The sequence below is a fragment of the Pteropus vampyrus genome, unplaced genomic scaffold, assembly GCF_000151845.1.
Source record: "Pteropus vampyrus isolate Shadow unplaced genomic scaffold, Pvam_2.0 Scaffold18, whole genome shotgun sequence".
NCBI lineage: Eukaryota > Metazoa > Chordata > Mammalia > Chiroptera > Pteropodidae > Pteropus > Pteropus vampyrus.
In genome coordinates this window covers 11,175,769-11,191,622 of record NW_011888799.1, presented here as the reverse complement: position 1 = coordinate 11,191,622, position 15,854 = coordinate 11,175,769, and the positions used below count along the sequence as shown (strand labels likewise).

General features: G+C 36.1%; 1 pseudogene; it reads right to left on the bottom strand.

The window, feature by feature from the left end:
* Positions 1 to 2,217: 2,217 nt before the first annotated feature.
* On the bottom strand, positions 2,218 to 2,336 carry LOC111736243 (annotated as a pseudogene).
* Between the last annotated feature and the right edge of the window lie 13,518 nt (positions 2,337 to 15,854).

Below are 15,854 nucleotides of genomic sequence, written 5' to 3'. Positions count from 1 at the left end.
TGGTGATGAACTCTTTTGGCTTTTTCTTGTCTGTGAAGTTCTTTATCTGCCCTTTGATTCTAAATAATGGTTTTGCTGGGTACAGTAGTCTTGATTATAGGTCTTTGCTTTCTTTCACTTTAAATATTTTGTGCCAATCCCTACAGGCCTGCAAAGTTTCTGTTGAGAAATCAATGGACAGTCTTATAGGAAATCCCTTGTAGGTCACTAACTGCTTTTCTCTTGCTGCTTTTGAGGTTCTCTTTTTGTCTTTAATCTTTGGCATTTTAATTATGATGTATCTGGTGTGGGTTTCTTTGCTTCATCTTGTTTGGAACTCTGTGCTTCAAGGGTTTGGGAAATTTTCCATCGTTATTTCTTGAAATAGATTTTCAATTCCTCACTGTCGCTCTTCTCCATCTGGTACCCCTGTGATGCAAATATTGGTACACTCGGTGTTGTCTCAGAGGCCCCCTAAACTGTTGCTGTTCTGATCAGGTATTTTCTGTTACCTTATCTTCTAAATTGCTGATTTGATTCTCTGCTTCATCTAATCTACTGTTGATTCCTTCTAATGTAGTCTTCATTTCTATTATTATATTCTTCATTTCTGACTGGTTCTTTTTTATGCTTTCTATCTCTATTTTTATGTTTTCTGTCTCTTCGTTAAAGTTCTCAGTGAGTTCATCTACTCTTCCTCTAGAATTATAGAGTATCCTTATAATTAGTGTTTTGAACTGTGCATCTGGTAGATTGCTTGTCTCCATTTTGTTTAGTTTTTTTTTCTGGAGCTTTACTCTGTTCTTTCATTTGAAACAAGTTTCTTTGTCTCCCAAATTTGGTTGCCTCTCTGTGTTTCTATGTTTTAGGCAGGGCTTAGTAGAGTGTCCTTACTTAATAGTTGTCTTGTGGGGCCCAGTGGCATAGTCTCCCTGGTCACCTGAGCCAGGTGTTCCAGGTGTGTCCCTCGGGTGGGTTGTGTGTTTCCTCTATTGTTATTGAGCCTTGATTGCTGTGTGTACATCAGTGGAATGAATTGATCATCTGGCTGATTAGTTGTGAGGACTGGCCGCAACTATAGCTATTGTGCAAGGGCTGACGTTATGAAACAGGATTTACTTTAGTGGTGCTCTGATACCTGCTGAGTTTACGATAAGTCTATGCACAGGTGTGTCATTTGTAGAGGTGCTGCTCTGGTGTGCCCTGAAGCTGCAGCCCTTTGAGAGAAGCTATATTGCAGGCCAAGTTTAGCTGCTGCCTGTGCCCTTCCTGGGGGCCATCTGGTAGAAACTACAAAGTGATCTACAGATGGTTGCCACTTGTGCTGGGCTTGGAGGTGCCTAGGAGAGGTTAAGCTGCCAACTGAGACTGGCTGCCACTAGTGCCAGGCTTAGGACTGCTTAGCAAGGGGTATAGAACATGCCGAGGCCAGAGGTTATTTGTTAGGAGTTTGCAAACCTTTAAGAGATTTTATTAAAGTCTGCAGCATGAGCCAAGACAGGCCATTTTTGTAGAAAAACCACTGGAAGTGGCTCGAGTGGGCCCACAAGTTGGATTGGGCAGAATCTCAGGGAATCACCAGGGCAGGGAGAATGATGTTAGCCTGGTTGATGGAGACTCAGGTATGGTACCTGTCTGTGAGTGCAGGCTGGGTGAGGAGAGGGATCAATGAAGGAACAGTGGTTTCTACCAGCACTTCTGTCTGGGAGAAAGCTGTCCCTCCAGCCCTCGCTGTGAAATCAGACAACTCAGTTTCTCCCACAGTGTCTCTGACACCATCTGAGCTCATACCCTAGTGCTGGAGCTCAGAATGAGTGAGTCCATCTATGATAAGTCTATGCACAGGCCCTTTAAGAGGAACAGAGCCACAATCTCTGCTGGTTGTCACAGACAGAAGTTATGGAGACTTCTTTTAATGTCACGAGAACTCTGGATGGGGAGCCTGCTGTGGGGCTTAGACCCCTAGATCCTCAGGGGAAACCTCTGCAGCCAAGATATTTCTTCTGATTTTTAACTGCCACATGTGGGTGTGAGACCATTCTGTTCAGTGTTTCTGCCCCTCCTACCAGTCTCAGTGTGGCTTCTTCTGTATATCTTTGGTTAGTGGACTCTGTTTAGTTAGACTTCAGGCAGTTTTCTTTTTTCTTTTTTTATTTTTTAGGCAAGGCAACCCATAGTTGACCTCACAGATTGCAAGGAACTTGTCAGTTTACAATCCCTTATTTTTCTTATGTTTTATGCCTACAGCACCTCGTCTTCTTAGGTGGTCTCCTGTCCAAGTACTAACCAGGCCCGACTCTGCTTATCTTCTGAGATCAGATGGGATTGGGTTTGTTCAGGGTAGCATGGCCGTAGACTATAGGCTGTTTTTAATGACGGTTGTTTTGTAGTTTAGATGTAATTTTGATGTATTGAAATTATTTTTGGATTCTTTATTCTGTTCCAGTAAGTTGTCTTTCTAGTTCTATATCATTAGAATATTGATTTGATTACCAGGATTTATCTATACATACACACACAAACACATATGAGTATTTTTACTATTACATTGACTTGGACATGTAAGAGTACTTCAAACCTGTTCCTTCTTGCTGGGAACTTTTGAAGAGTTTAGCAAAGTAGTTTCCAAGAGCTGAGACCAAGGTATTACAGTAATGATGCTCCTGAAGAAGTGAATTAAAGAAGATAATGTAATGACAGCAGGATAGCTTTGTGATTAGGAAATTTTCATTTTAGTTCCTGTCAAGTTTCTGACCCTACATATATTCTTTCACTTTCTCAGTCTCTTATTGGCTCATCCATAAAATTAGAGTTGACAGTATATGGTCCCTGGAGTCCCATACAGTTCCAGCAAACTATGAGTTCATGAATATCTGGACTAGGACATTTCTCTGTAACTATTACATTATTTATTATTTTTGTAATGAAAACCTCTGTAGTTGGAATCTATCATCCTTCAAATAAAATGAGTTACCTGTATACTTCTGTTTAATCCTAAAAATCAAAATGCATATATTAACTTTTATTCTCTTTCCATTGTTTGGGAAGACACTTGATGACTTTCTAGAAAAAGAGATAAATTGAATCTGACTTGGTTCACCTATGGGTTCACCTATGAGTGGCTTTATACAAGCTTTAACCTTGGTAGGACTACACAGGCAAGCAGCTAAAAACAGCCATAATTCAGAGAACTATTATATTAGAGAAAATGTTGGGTTTGCAATGGGGTGAAAGTAAACTTCATCATGGATTAAAATGTGCATGGCTACATGGATAGCCTACACCACTCAGCCACTGTCATTTCTTTTTGTTCTTCATATTGTCCTAGTTAACAGTTCAGCTTTTTTTCTCACACATACACTCAGATTATTTTTTGAGCATATTATGATGCAGAAGGTAAAATCATTTACACTTCCAACAGTCCTTTTCAACAATAGTATGATAAAAACTATATTTAGATCATAAATTTATAGATTTTTATAGTTTCTATTTTAGAATATCTCAAGTTGTTGATTTAAAATGAATATGAAAAATTATCCATAATTGAAAGGGGTACTCTTTCTTCTTTCTTTCAACTAATTTCATGATTTGATTCTGGTTTTCTAGGTCATGGTTCTTCCCCAGGGTTAAGACAAATGGATCGAGCAGGAGATTGAGTCATTAAAATTTATTTTCCTTTGTTTAACTTTAGCTTAGCTAGGAAATTTTGGCTATCTTAGTTCATCTTTAATTTTAATTTAAAAAATGATAACTAATGACCTCAATTCAAATCATTTGTAGAACCTCAAAGACTTATAAATTTAGATTATAAGAAGAATAATGATTTATAGATAGTGGACTTTTTATCTTTCTCTGGAATGTTCTCTGGAATGTTTCTATGGCTGAAGGAGTATGAAAGGTCAGACCTGCTGGGTTCTATTTCTGCCTTCCTGTCTCTGTGTCTGCCACTTTAAATATGACTTTGCTTATGGTCTTAATGTTACCGCTATCCTAGGAAAATGTAATCCCAGGTAGTGGTATGAAAAGTGGGAATATCAGGATACAAACTTGATATTTTTTACTTAATATGAGGTTAAAACTACCCTACGACTGATTTCCTGCTTTTCCTTTCCTGAGTTCAATACAATCAAGAGGATCTAATGGTTTTTTTTTTTTTTTAATCTTCCACTATATATGTAAAAGTCTGTGGAAGTTCTACTATTATTGCTTCATTTGAAAGGCAGGAAGCAGAAAGCTGGAAGTGAATGAACTGTAGAGGTGATAGATATGATGTTCATAAAACTGCCCCACCATTGTCATTAATATCTTTAGACAAGCTTTAAAGAATTGAATGAAATACAATGCAAAGTTAAGGCAATTGTTTAATGGGGTCAGTGAACAATGATGCCTTTCTGTACTTTTGTGAAGGTAAGATCATTCCAGATGTATACCACATAGCTAAGTTCCTAGACTCTGGATTCTTCATGCCATTACCTACTACTTTTTTGACATTAGAAAGGTAACATGACCTCTCCATAACTCATTTCCCTCATCTATAAAGTGAAATTAAAATGAAACCAATAATAATGCCTACTTTATGGGGTGTGTATGATGGGCAAATAAGAGTGTATACAGTAGATAAAATAATGTCTGCACGGAGTTAACATGCAGTAACTTGCATATTTTCATCAGAGCCAAACATTCTTAACTCAGTGAGTTGAAAACAAGGCCAGCAGAGGCTACCAGTAAGGTGTCTCATTTGGAATGAAGCCACAGATTCTGCTTTCCTCCTGGGGAAGCAGTGTATAATATTCCTCATGCTTCCTCATTCTTGCTGGTCCATGGAAAAGTAAAGAGGAAAAATGGAGAATACTTGTTCTCTTCTCTAACTAACTGATGTGCTTCCAGTGGTGTTAATAGTAATAGAAGGAATTAATCTATGGTATAGTAAATAATTAGTAAGCTGTACTTTTTTCCCTTTCTATTCCATACTGTTCAAAGCTTATAAAGTGGATTAAACAATGCACAGAATATATGGAAGTGAAAAAAATTATAACAAGAGTTATTGTATAATGGCATGATTCCTACTTTAATTAATTACAGTTCTCTTCTAGAAAACCTACACAAAGTGCTACATTCTTTAAAGCTTTTTGGAAACATTATAAACATGATTTATGTTTAAGAAGACTGAGGCAGAGACCTAACATATCTTGCCCTTAAATGCAGTATTATCAAGTGAGATTCAAACAATAGTTCCATTAATCAACACTGCCTCTAACAAGAAGCTAATGCTTTAATGAATAATTGTTATGTGTGTTTTGTATTGCTTTGGGGGAGTGTTGCCTAGAAAGTTTCTTTACTTTGTTTATCTTTTCTTTACATAAATACATTAATGATGCATAGAATATATTTTTTTAATTTCAGAGGCTTAAGAAAAGAATTTGTAATTGCACATACAAAGCATAACAAATTTTTCATAATTTCTATCTCATCCAATGCAATGATTGTAGCTGCATTTTTAAATGCATAATTGATAAATTTCTAGATTTTAATTTATTCAAAGGAGAAATTTATTCTAAGAATAAAATTCCCTCTGTTCACTAATTATAAAAGAAAAGATTGTAAATTATATTGTGGGAATTGGGAGGGTATCAAGAATGTAGAGAAAAAGTTGTAATTAATTTGAGACATTTAAAAACATTCTACTTATCCTGATAATGTAACATACAAAATAAAGTGATTTACTATTTTAATTGCTTTATAAATCAGTATTAGAGAAATCCTTTTTTTCCACATCCCTTTTTTAAAGGATAGCAATTTTAGGTAGTCTACAAAAGAGATGGGGCCATTAATATTTCAATTATAATCAATAAATGAATGAATGTTGATATATAACTAATTTCTACTTCCAGATATATATTTACTTAAGATGTGTTTAAGTACCTCAAAACAATTATTTTTTTTTAATTGTCTTAAGCATTTCACAAGGAAAACTGATATTTGTTTCAATAATATGATCAATGAAGTCTGAAGTATTTTTTTGAGATTCTCCAATCAGCTGTTGCAAATGATCCTGAGTTCAGAAATGCTAGGTCAATTGCATTGTTGTTAGAAATTAACTTGGAAGTTCTACATATTCTGCTAGATTGTGTTTAATAGTGCCTAACGTCACAGTAGTTAAACAAGAAATAACCAATAAAAATGATATACTAGGTTTTGTAATTCTATAAAATGATGAAATGGTTGAAGCAGAAGAAAACGAGTTGCTATTAAGGTGGGGGGTGAGAAAACGAGTTGTTATTTGAGGGAAGAAAAGAATAAATAATGAGAGAATCCAAAGTGAGCTAATTATTGTTACAAATGGGCCAAGAATTAGAGCCCGAGTCCATAAATCTCCCCCTAGTGGCCAACTCCACTATGAAATATGTTCTCTCAGTTTGAACTAATTTTTCTTATTTTGCTCTTTGACAGCACTATTGTACCTCTATTTATTACTCGATTCATTTGGCTTTGGATGTTAATTATTTACATCTGTGTCTGAACTACCCTGTAAATATCTTGGGGGTAGAGGCAATGCCTTTTTTAACTTTCGATGCTTTAGCCCTCACAAGAAACATTCTGTGTCATATCTAGCATATTAAAGAAACTAATAAAATTAAGTAAATAGGTAGTATTTTAACTAAGTTTTTCACTCAAGCCCATCAATTAAAAAGAAAATCAGAAAATTAACCCAAGAACGTATTTTTAGCAAATCTTCTAATTAAGAGACAAAATTATATGATTAATTAAATTAGTATTCTTCAATAGTCATCAAGTTGAATTGCTTCTCATGTGGACTGAAAAGTGAGTAATATGGGATATACAATTAAGTAATCAGGAGGAATTATCAAAAATAAGTGAGTTTTTTTTTACCTAATTTGGATTCTTCTGTAATAAAGCTTATTAAAAAACAATAACTAGAACTTTCAATGAGCAAAACACTAGTGGAAGACACTGAGTATAAGAAGGCGACAAGGATTTTTTCCCTTTTTTTCTCAAGGAGTTAACATATCTAGGGAGACTGGTATATATACATAGGCCAATGACAGTGTAGTAGGGCTGTAATTACATTAGCTTAAACTGATAAAAAACTGAAGAAAGACTGAAACGCATTCATTAATTATATCTGTTACTATAAGAATAGAAAAAAACAGTGGTGTTGATGCAGGACAGGGCAAATTTGCCCAAATGAGGGAAAACCTAGCCCTGGTGATGACATGGATGTATCAAGAACAGTAACTAGAGATGTGCTGTGACTGGCAGTCAGGAGCAAAAGATGACTTTACAGCAGATGTGTAGGATGATGTGGAAAGGATTCTGATGGAATGGGATAGATTCACTGAAATTAATGGAGAGAGAAGCAGGGACAAGTGTTAAAAGCCTTTTTCTGGATGAGAACAATTGGAGAATGCAATAGACTAGTAACAGTGAAAAAAGGAGGAGGAAATTAGAGAATCTAAGAAGGTATCAATCTTTCTAGCTTTAGAGGCCAATAAATTGTGATTGTTTATATAGCTATCAGGAGCAAAGGAGAAGGAAAATGATTAAGGAAATGGGGATAAAAACTTTGTTTGGTAGAAGTTGACTATGGCATAACTTAGAAAATTGAGAAAGTCAATATGGACCTGGACCATCTTAGTAGAGCTTTTGGGACTAGAGACAGATATGGAGGTCTCTGAAGCAGATGGTCATTGAATTGCTGGTGGTGAATAGACCCTCCGAGGGCTGGAGTGGGAAGCCTGAAGAGAAAGGAAGAAAGAAAAACCTTATTTGTGGTCTACATATAGTGGGTCAGGCTGTTCATCTACATTATTTAGACAGGGCCAACATTGGAATCCCAAAGAAAACTAGCATTTACTGGATGAAATGAATGCAGACAAAGAAGCATGAAGGAGAAAAGAGTCTCTCTAAAGACAAGGAAAGAAAAAAAAATTTAAGGAGGAGTATAAAATGCTGCAGCAGGATGAAGATCAAGTATTTATCATGTAGGGTGATCCAAACACTTTCCATTTTTATGGAAAACACAAGTGACTATTCCCTTTTAGATCATTATTGTTCCTCTAGTCAGTCTGGAACCAAAAAAAAAAAAAAAAAAAATCTTTAGTGTTAAATAGCCCACACAGAATTGGAAAAGAACATTTAGTTGATTGCTGCATCCTGTGTCAACTGATTACCTCCTCTTCTATGTAGATCAGCTGCTGGGGACTCCATTTGCTCACAGTAGCAGCTGTTGCCCCTGATTCTGCCTCAAGCTCGACTGATGAGGAAGGGTCAAATCGAATAGGAGAGAAGGTGAAGGAAGGTGGAATCTGTATGGGAGGCAAAATTTTACCTCTCCTTTCTTGGAATTCTTTTTTTGGCTGGGCCTGAGAATTAAACCGACATAAAACAAATTAACAGGAGAAAAGCTTACAAATGTATGTTTTAGATGACATGAGAGCCATCATAAGGAAATGAAGACCCAAAGAAATGGTAAAACCTAAAGATTATTATACCTGATTAAACAGAGAGGTAATTGTGGAAAAGTAACTAAAATGTATAAGGATTCTAAAGGAAACTGAGAATTATTTTATCAAGGTCTGTATATATAAAATTCTCTCATCTTTGACTCTCCATCAAGGAATTGTTTCTTTTATCTTGGTACAGAGAGAGAGCATCTTTCACATGAGAGTTTTTAATCTGTTGTTTTCAGAAAGAAAACAGGGAGATTAGAATAGCCTTTTTGCATCTGCTTTTTTTTTTAAGCGTCTTTAGCTCAAAAAAATCCTCATGCCTAAGTGACATAGTTTGGGTGGAATAATCTGCCATTCTCTAAGTTCATTTCTTATTCAGCAGAGTCACCACTACCTATTAGATGAATAAGAAACACTGATGGACCTGAAAATCTATGAGGATTTTCCTCTTGCTTTCTCTGAGATTTATTATAGTTTGTGTTCAGTTAATGAAGATAATTGGTAGTCGAGATGTATTTATTTTATTTTTAATCATATATTCAAGTTATTTTAAAAGTTAATTGTTGAGCTGCCATATTATAGGTCCTCTCTGTTGGGCTATGGGGTGGGAGGTGAATCTCCTGCTTTTTACTAGGAGAGGAGTTGGAGATGGGCGAGGACTGCAAATCCTGTTACAGTTCCCTTCCCCTCCACCCCCACACCCACTGTCTAAAAGTAGATCATTCCCTATTTCCATAGCCTAAGACCTTGAACCGGTACCTGTCTGTGGTCTGTTAGGAACCAAGCTACACAGGAGGAGGTGAGCGGCAGGTGAGTAGCAAAGCTTCATCTGTATTTGCAGCCACTCTCCAGGGCTAGCATCACCGCCTCAGCTCCACCTCAGATCATCAGGCATTAGATTCTCATAGGAGCACCAGTCTCTGGTACCAAAAAAGTTAGAGACTGCTGGCGTAAAATGAAGATCGTCCTCTGCTTTCCGGAAATTCATGTTACACCATTTCACTTTTAAAAGAGACCTACATTAGTACCTGTTTTTGCTAACTGAAATAAATCCAAGGAGGATGTTCTCTTTTATGAGAGATGACATTACTATACTAATCTGTATATTCCTTTCCCATGAAACAAACCAGAGACTAACAAGCAAATGAAAAACAAAAACAAAAACAAAAACAAAACAAATACCTAACTTCTGCAGGTTAGAGTCAGTCTCTTGTCTTGTTGAAGAGTCAGTAAATTGGGTTTATTATCTTTTGTAAAAAAGTATTTACTGTCCTCAAGAATCATGTTTTTTATTTCTGCCTTTGTTGAGAGCATTCTATGCACTATAAATGATTAGCTTCGCCTCAGTAACCATCCTGCTGACCTCTGGGTGCTAACTTCTTCCAGAGTTTATTGGGAAAGTAAAAGGCAGGAAAGATGTTTAAAAAATTGTACTTTTCTTTCCTCTTAAAAGTATTTATAAAGAGATGTATTGTTCTGAATCATCTTGATCTCCTAATAAGGTGAAAGTAGACATTTAATAATCTATTTTTTCCAGGCCCTATCAAGTTATTTGTTCATAGTGCTCATAACAATATTTCAGCTCATTTTAATTTAGAATTCTGGTGTTCTTAATCTCAAAATGTAACAATTCTATTTAGGAAGACAAAAAGAGTTAAAATGATAAGAGAAGGCTCCTTATCTCAAAATACAAGAAAAATATAACTGTCATTGCCCAATTTTCCCAGAACAAAGAACCTGAAACAAAGATAAAAGTAGTAATGGAGCAATTTCGAAGGTGAAACTCAGCCCAGCCCAGCATGGGTGAGGAGATGAGGCAGGGACGAGGTGGAGCAGCAGGAATGCACGGCCGTGCTAGCTACCACTTCATAGCAGGCTGCACATAGCAACTTCTTAGCAAGGACATAGATGGACACAGGCAAGGAGAATCAGATGATGACTTTGAGTATCTATGGGAGGGAAGAAGGAGAGAGAATTTACTTGCCGAGCTCTCTTAATTTTTGCTTCCCCTTAGTTAAAGTTTACCTTTCTGGGAGTTAACTCCCTCATGTTCTGGGATACATCATTTGGCTTTTTCTATAGAAGCTCAGAATGTCAAGTCCCCTTCTGTGATGGGGTGTTTCATCCAAATTTTGAAGTAGAATGATACAGAAACTCTAGTCATGCAGCAGGTTGGCCTGGCTGTGCACAGTCAAAGGTACAAGGCTTGGCATTCCCAGGACAAGTGATTGACTGGCCACAGAGGACTGAGAAGACCCTGCAAACTTCATCTAGGATGGCAGTTTCAGACTTGAGCCAGCATAGCGGAGGCTGCCAGCACCGATGAAATCTAAGGAAATGCCTAAGATTTGCATCTCAAAATAACCTGGATCTTTAAAAATAACAACTAAGCAATAAGTAGAGATGAGTAAGAGGGATTCATCAGGAATTCTGTCACATGTAGGTGAATGTAAAAATATGATGATTTTAGTCGACTTAAAAAAAACCAAGCATCTTCTCTTACAATCAGACTCTCGAGGTTCACTTTTACACTAATTAACATCTTCTGCAGCGTGACACTTTGCAATGTTATTTTGATCTTTTTTCCTACATTGGCTTTCATGTCACAGGCTCTGCAATTAACATAGTGAAGATTTTGTGTTTCAAGAGATGCACTGACCACAAACTGGGTGAAAAATGATAGTAACATAAGGAGATACAACAGAGCTTCCATAACTCAGTTGCAAATTTTGTGGGAAGTAGTGTATATGATCAATGCTTTTGTATTTTTTTCTTATTCAAACTAACAGCTTAATTTAGACCCCTGAGATTCTATGATGTGTTCATTGAAGTAAGATTTAAAATTATTACCCTGGCTGCTGCTGTTTGTAAGAAGATGTCCTTCAAATACAAAGTGGGCATAACCCACAGGTCTCATTCTTTCAGCTGCTAACCAACAGAGTTCAATTGTGGAAGAAACAAATAGAGAAATTATGCTCACAGAGCAATATTTTTTAATCATTTTGGTTGTTAAAGATGTTGCAGCAAAGTTAGCAGATTTGTAGGGAACTCTGGTTTACAAAGAGTATGAGTAGAAAATTTTTTCCTTTGACTTCACACCATCAGGATCTTCTGCATCAGGGAAGGAGAGGAGATTCTCTGCTCATTTATAATAGAAAGAGAAGATCCAGTCCTCCTTCTTGCCTCAATTCATCCCACTGAAGAGAAGTAGAAAAGTAGCACCAAAAGCAGGGCAAATAAATAATCTATCTGATGGTCACGAATTAATGGTAAATTAGCACAAAGGCTGACTTGCCTAACAAAGTTAATTTTGAAGTCACCTTCGATTAATCAAAATTGTTACCACTTATTGCATGCTTTTATGTGCTAAACACCATTCTAAGTATTTTTAATTTTTAAAAATTTTTCAATTACAGTTGACATACAATATTATATTAGTTTCGGGTGTACAGCATAGTAATTAGACCTTTATATAACTTACGAAGTGATCATCCGTAAGTCTAATCCCCGTCTGAGACCATACAAGGTAATATTATAATATTATTGAGTAAATTCCCTATGCTGTACTTTACATCTCTGTAACTGGTTTTTATAACTGGCAAATTGTACTTTTTAATCCCTTCATCTTCTTAACCCAGCCCTTCCAACTCCCAACCCATCTGGCAACCATCAATTTGTTCTCTGTTTCTATGAGTTTGTTTCAGTTTTATTTGTTCCATTATTTTGGCTTTTAGATTTCACATATGGGTGAAATCATATGGTATTTGTCTTTCTCTATCTAACTTATTTCACTTAGCATAATACTCTCTAGGTCGATCCATTTTGTCACAAATGACAACAGTTTATTTTTTTTATGGCCAAGTAATATTCCACTGTTTATATGTACCACCACTTCTTTATCCATTTGTCTATTGATGAACACTTAGGTTGCTTCCATATCTTTGCTATCGTAAATAGGCTGTAATGAACATAGGGGTGCATATGTCTTTTTGAATTAGTGTTTTGGGTATTTTTGGATAAATGTCCGGAAATGGAATTGCTGGGTCATATAGTAGTTCTATTTTTAATTTTTTGAGGAACCTCCATACTTTTTTCCATAGTGGCTGTACCAATTTGCAATCCCACCAACAATGTATGAGAGTTCTCTTTTCTTCACATGCTTGCCAACACCTGTTACTTATTGATTTATTGATGATAGCCAATCTGACTGGTATGAGGTAATATCTCAATGTGGCTTTTCTCCGGTGATTAGTGAGGTTGAACATCTTTTCATATGTCTATTGGTCATCTGTATGTCCTCTTTGGGGAAATATCCATTTAGGTTCTCTGACCATTTTTTATTATTTTTTGGTGTTTAATTGTATGGGCTCCTTATATATTTTGGATATTAAATCTTTATTGGATGTATCATTAGCAAATATTTTCTTCCATTCAGTAGGTTGTCTTTTAGTTTTATTGGTGGTTTCCTTTGCTGTGCAAAAATGTTTTAGTTTTATGTAGTTGTATTTGTTTATTTTTTCTTTTGTTTCCCTTGCTGGAGGAGACAAATGCAAAAATATATATATATTAGTAAGAGCGAGGACCAATAATTTACTGCCTATGTTTTCTTCTAGGAACTTTATGGTTTCAGGTCTTTTTCTTGTATATGGTATAAGAAGGTGGCCTAGTTTTATTTTTTTTTTTGCATGTGTATCTTTACAGTTTTCCAGACTTTCTTTACCCCGTTATATATTCTTTTTTTCTTGGTTATAGATTAATTGACAACATAGGCATGGGTTTATTTCTAGTCTCTCAATTTTGTTCCATTGCTCTATGTGCCTTGTTCTATGCCAGTACTATGCTGTTTTGATTACTGTAACATTGTAGCATAGTTTGATACCAGCTAGCATGATACCTCCAACTTTGTTCTTCTTTCTCAGGATTGCTGTGGTTGTTTGGGGTCTTTCGTAGTTTCATACAAATTTTAGGATTATTTGTTCTAGTTTTGTTTAAAATGCTATTGGTATTTTGTAGAGAATCAGATCTGAACCTGACCTGATCGAAGCATTGGCAAAGCCATGCTTGGCTGTGTTGCAATCTGCCAAGGGCAGAGAAGCAAAACAGTTAGTAGACAGCTGCTTCTAGTTTAGCATAGATAACCAGCTACAGATAGGCCTTGGGAAATTATTGTTGCCAGCAAGTTCCCAGTCCTGAGAAGACTCCCACTCTCTCCTTGACCTTCAAAAGTATATAATAAATGCACTGAGCTTGGCTCGGGGTCACTGTATCTGAGCAAAGTACAGTGTCCCACCTGGCCCCAGCTTTTGTATATACTATCTCTGTGTTTTTCTCAATCCTTCCATCGCCCTCTCTCAGGTGTATTAACCCTCCAGAAGTGCAGGTCGCGGCAGTATTTTGTTAGGGATTACATTGACTCTCTAGATTGCTTTGGGTAGTATGGACATTTTAATGAAGTTATTTCTTCCTGTCCATGAACACAGTATATCCTTCCATTTATTTGTATCTTCAAATTCTTTCTTCACTCTGTTATAGTTTTCTGAGTACAGATCTTTTTACCTCCTTGGTTAAATTTATTCCTAGGTATTTTATTCTTTTTGATTCAATGCTCTAAGCATTTTAAAAATAATTTTAATCCTAAGAGGTCAGTACTATTACCCTCGGTTTATGGAAAAGGAAACTGAGAATCATATCGCCTGTGTAACATGCCCATGGCCACACAGGCAGCAAATAAAATAGCAGAACTAGAATTTGAGCAGTTTGGGTCCAGCAATTTCCTCCTCATTAAAAATGATAGTTTCCTCACTCCTAACACTTTAAATGGTGTGTGTGTGTGTGTGTGTGTGTGTGTGTGTGTGAGAGAGAGAGAGAGAGAGAGAGAGAATTAGAGAGAGAGAGAGAGATCTGAATATAAGACTGTATATGACTTCTCATTTCCCTTATTTGTTCAATAGCAAAAATGGGACCTATCTTTTAAATAGGTTTCCTTTTTATTTGCTTTATCAGAGTAAATGTAAATCAGGAAGGAATCTGAGGTACTCTAAAATTACCCTTTCCTTAACTCTCATTAGCTTTATATCAAATATGTTAAGGAATCTACTTCCTTGTCCTTCATAAATGTGCTCAGGTTTACGAACATGAAAAGTGACAGATTGTTTAAGTCATTTAATCACTAACACATTTCCTCTCTCAAATAGTGAGATATTACCCCTGCTGCTAGAAAGTTAGTAAGATTATAACTAAGTGATTGAGAAGAGCTGTGATACATCTGTAACTGTCTCATAATGGAAGGTAAATAAGCTAGGACCTACCTCCTGACACTCACAGGGCTGCTAGGAGACAGAAAGCTTCCCCTCTAGGTTCCACCGGATTTGCTTCATGTACATTTTGCTGGCTTTTGCCAGAGAATACAAATTTAGAGAGTGAGGTTGAGGGCTTCAAACCATTTTACTTTTGGAATTCTGCTTGCAGAAAAACTCCCACCATGAAATAGGTAATGCTTCCAATTTAAGAGTTAAGATATACACAAAGTCACAGTAATTTCATCTTTGTCTCATTCCATGAAACATTCAGGGTTTTTTTCCAACACACATTTAATTCTTAGACGAGTGTGATAATCCATTGATTGATTATCAATCAATCGGTTGATAATTGGACTTATGAGAATGCAGTCTTACTTTATTCAGGTTCACACTCTTTTTTCTTTTTAACAACTTTTTTTCTGGATCCATTTATTCTTACCTCCAACCTATAGCTGAGGTTCTCTCTCTGTGTTTCTGCAGTTTGTGCAGTGTATAATCCTAGAAGTTGTCTAGACTAATGTACAATTGTACACGATGAACTTACTCCAAATTACCAGCGTAAGTGGTCCCTGCCTTCTCCAAAATTATCATGTCAGATTAACAATACATGAGACTGTAATTCAATTGGGCACTATCCAAATCAAGCTGATTGTTTCCTTTTTCACATTTTATCATAGGGGTAAATTTTGATCCCACCAACAGTTAGGGGAAAACAAATGTATACTTGTCTTAGCAGGCCCATTCATGGTGATGATACCTTTCCAGCTATTGTATTTGTAAGTGCTAGTTCAGAATGTGTTCAGCTGCATCATGTGTCTAAAGTAAAATAATTCGTTCTACCGACTTTTATTTGCAAACACTTGGAGAAATATAAATTATTAATTTTGTATGAGACCCTCAGTCCTGAAGGAAGGCACCCAGAAAGAATTGATTCCTCAGCAGGTAGGAGTGTCAGTCCTGGCTTAACCATATTGCTGAAATCTTAAACATCCAAAGAGATTTTGATTCTGTGTTTGTTTTGATACTCAATGTATTTAACTTATAAATATATTAAATTATTTCTCTAAATATCTGCTTATATAATTAATAAAAACTAAAATTTTAT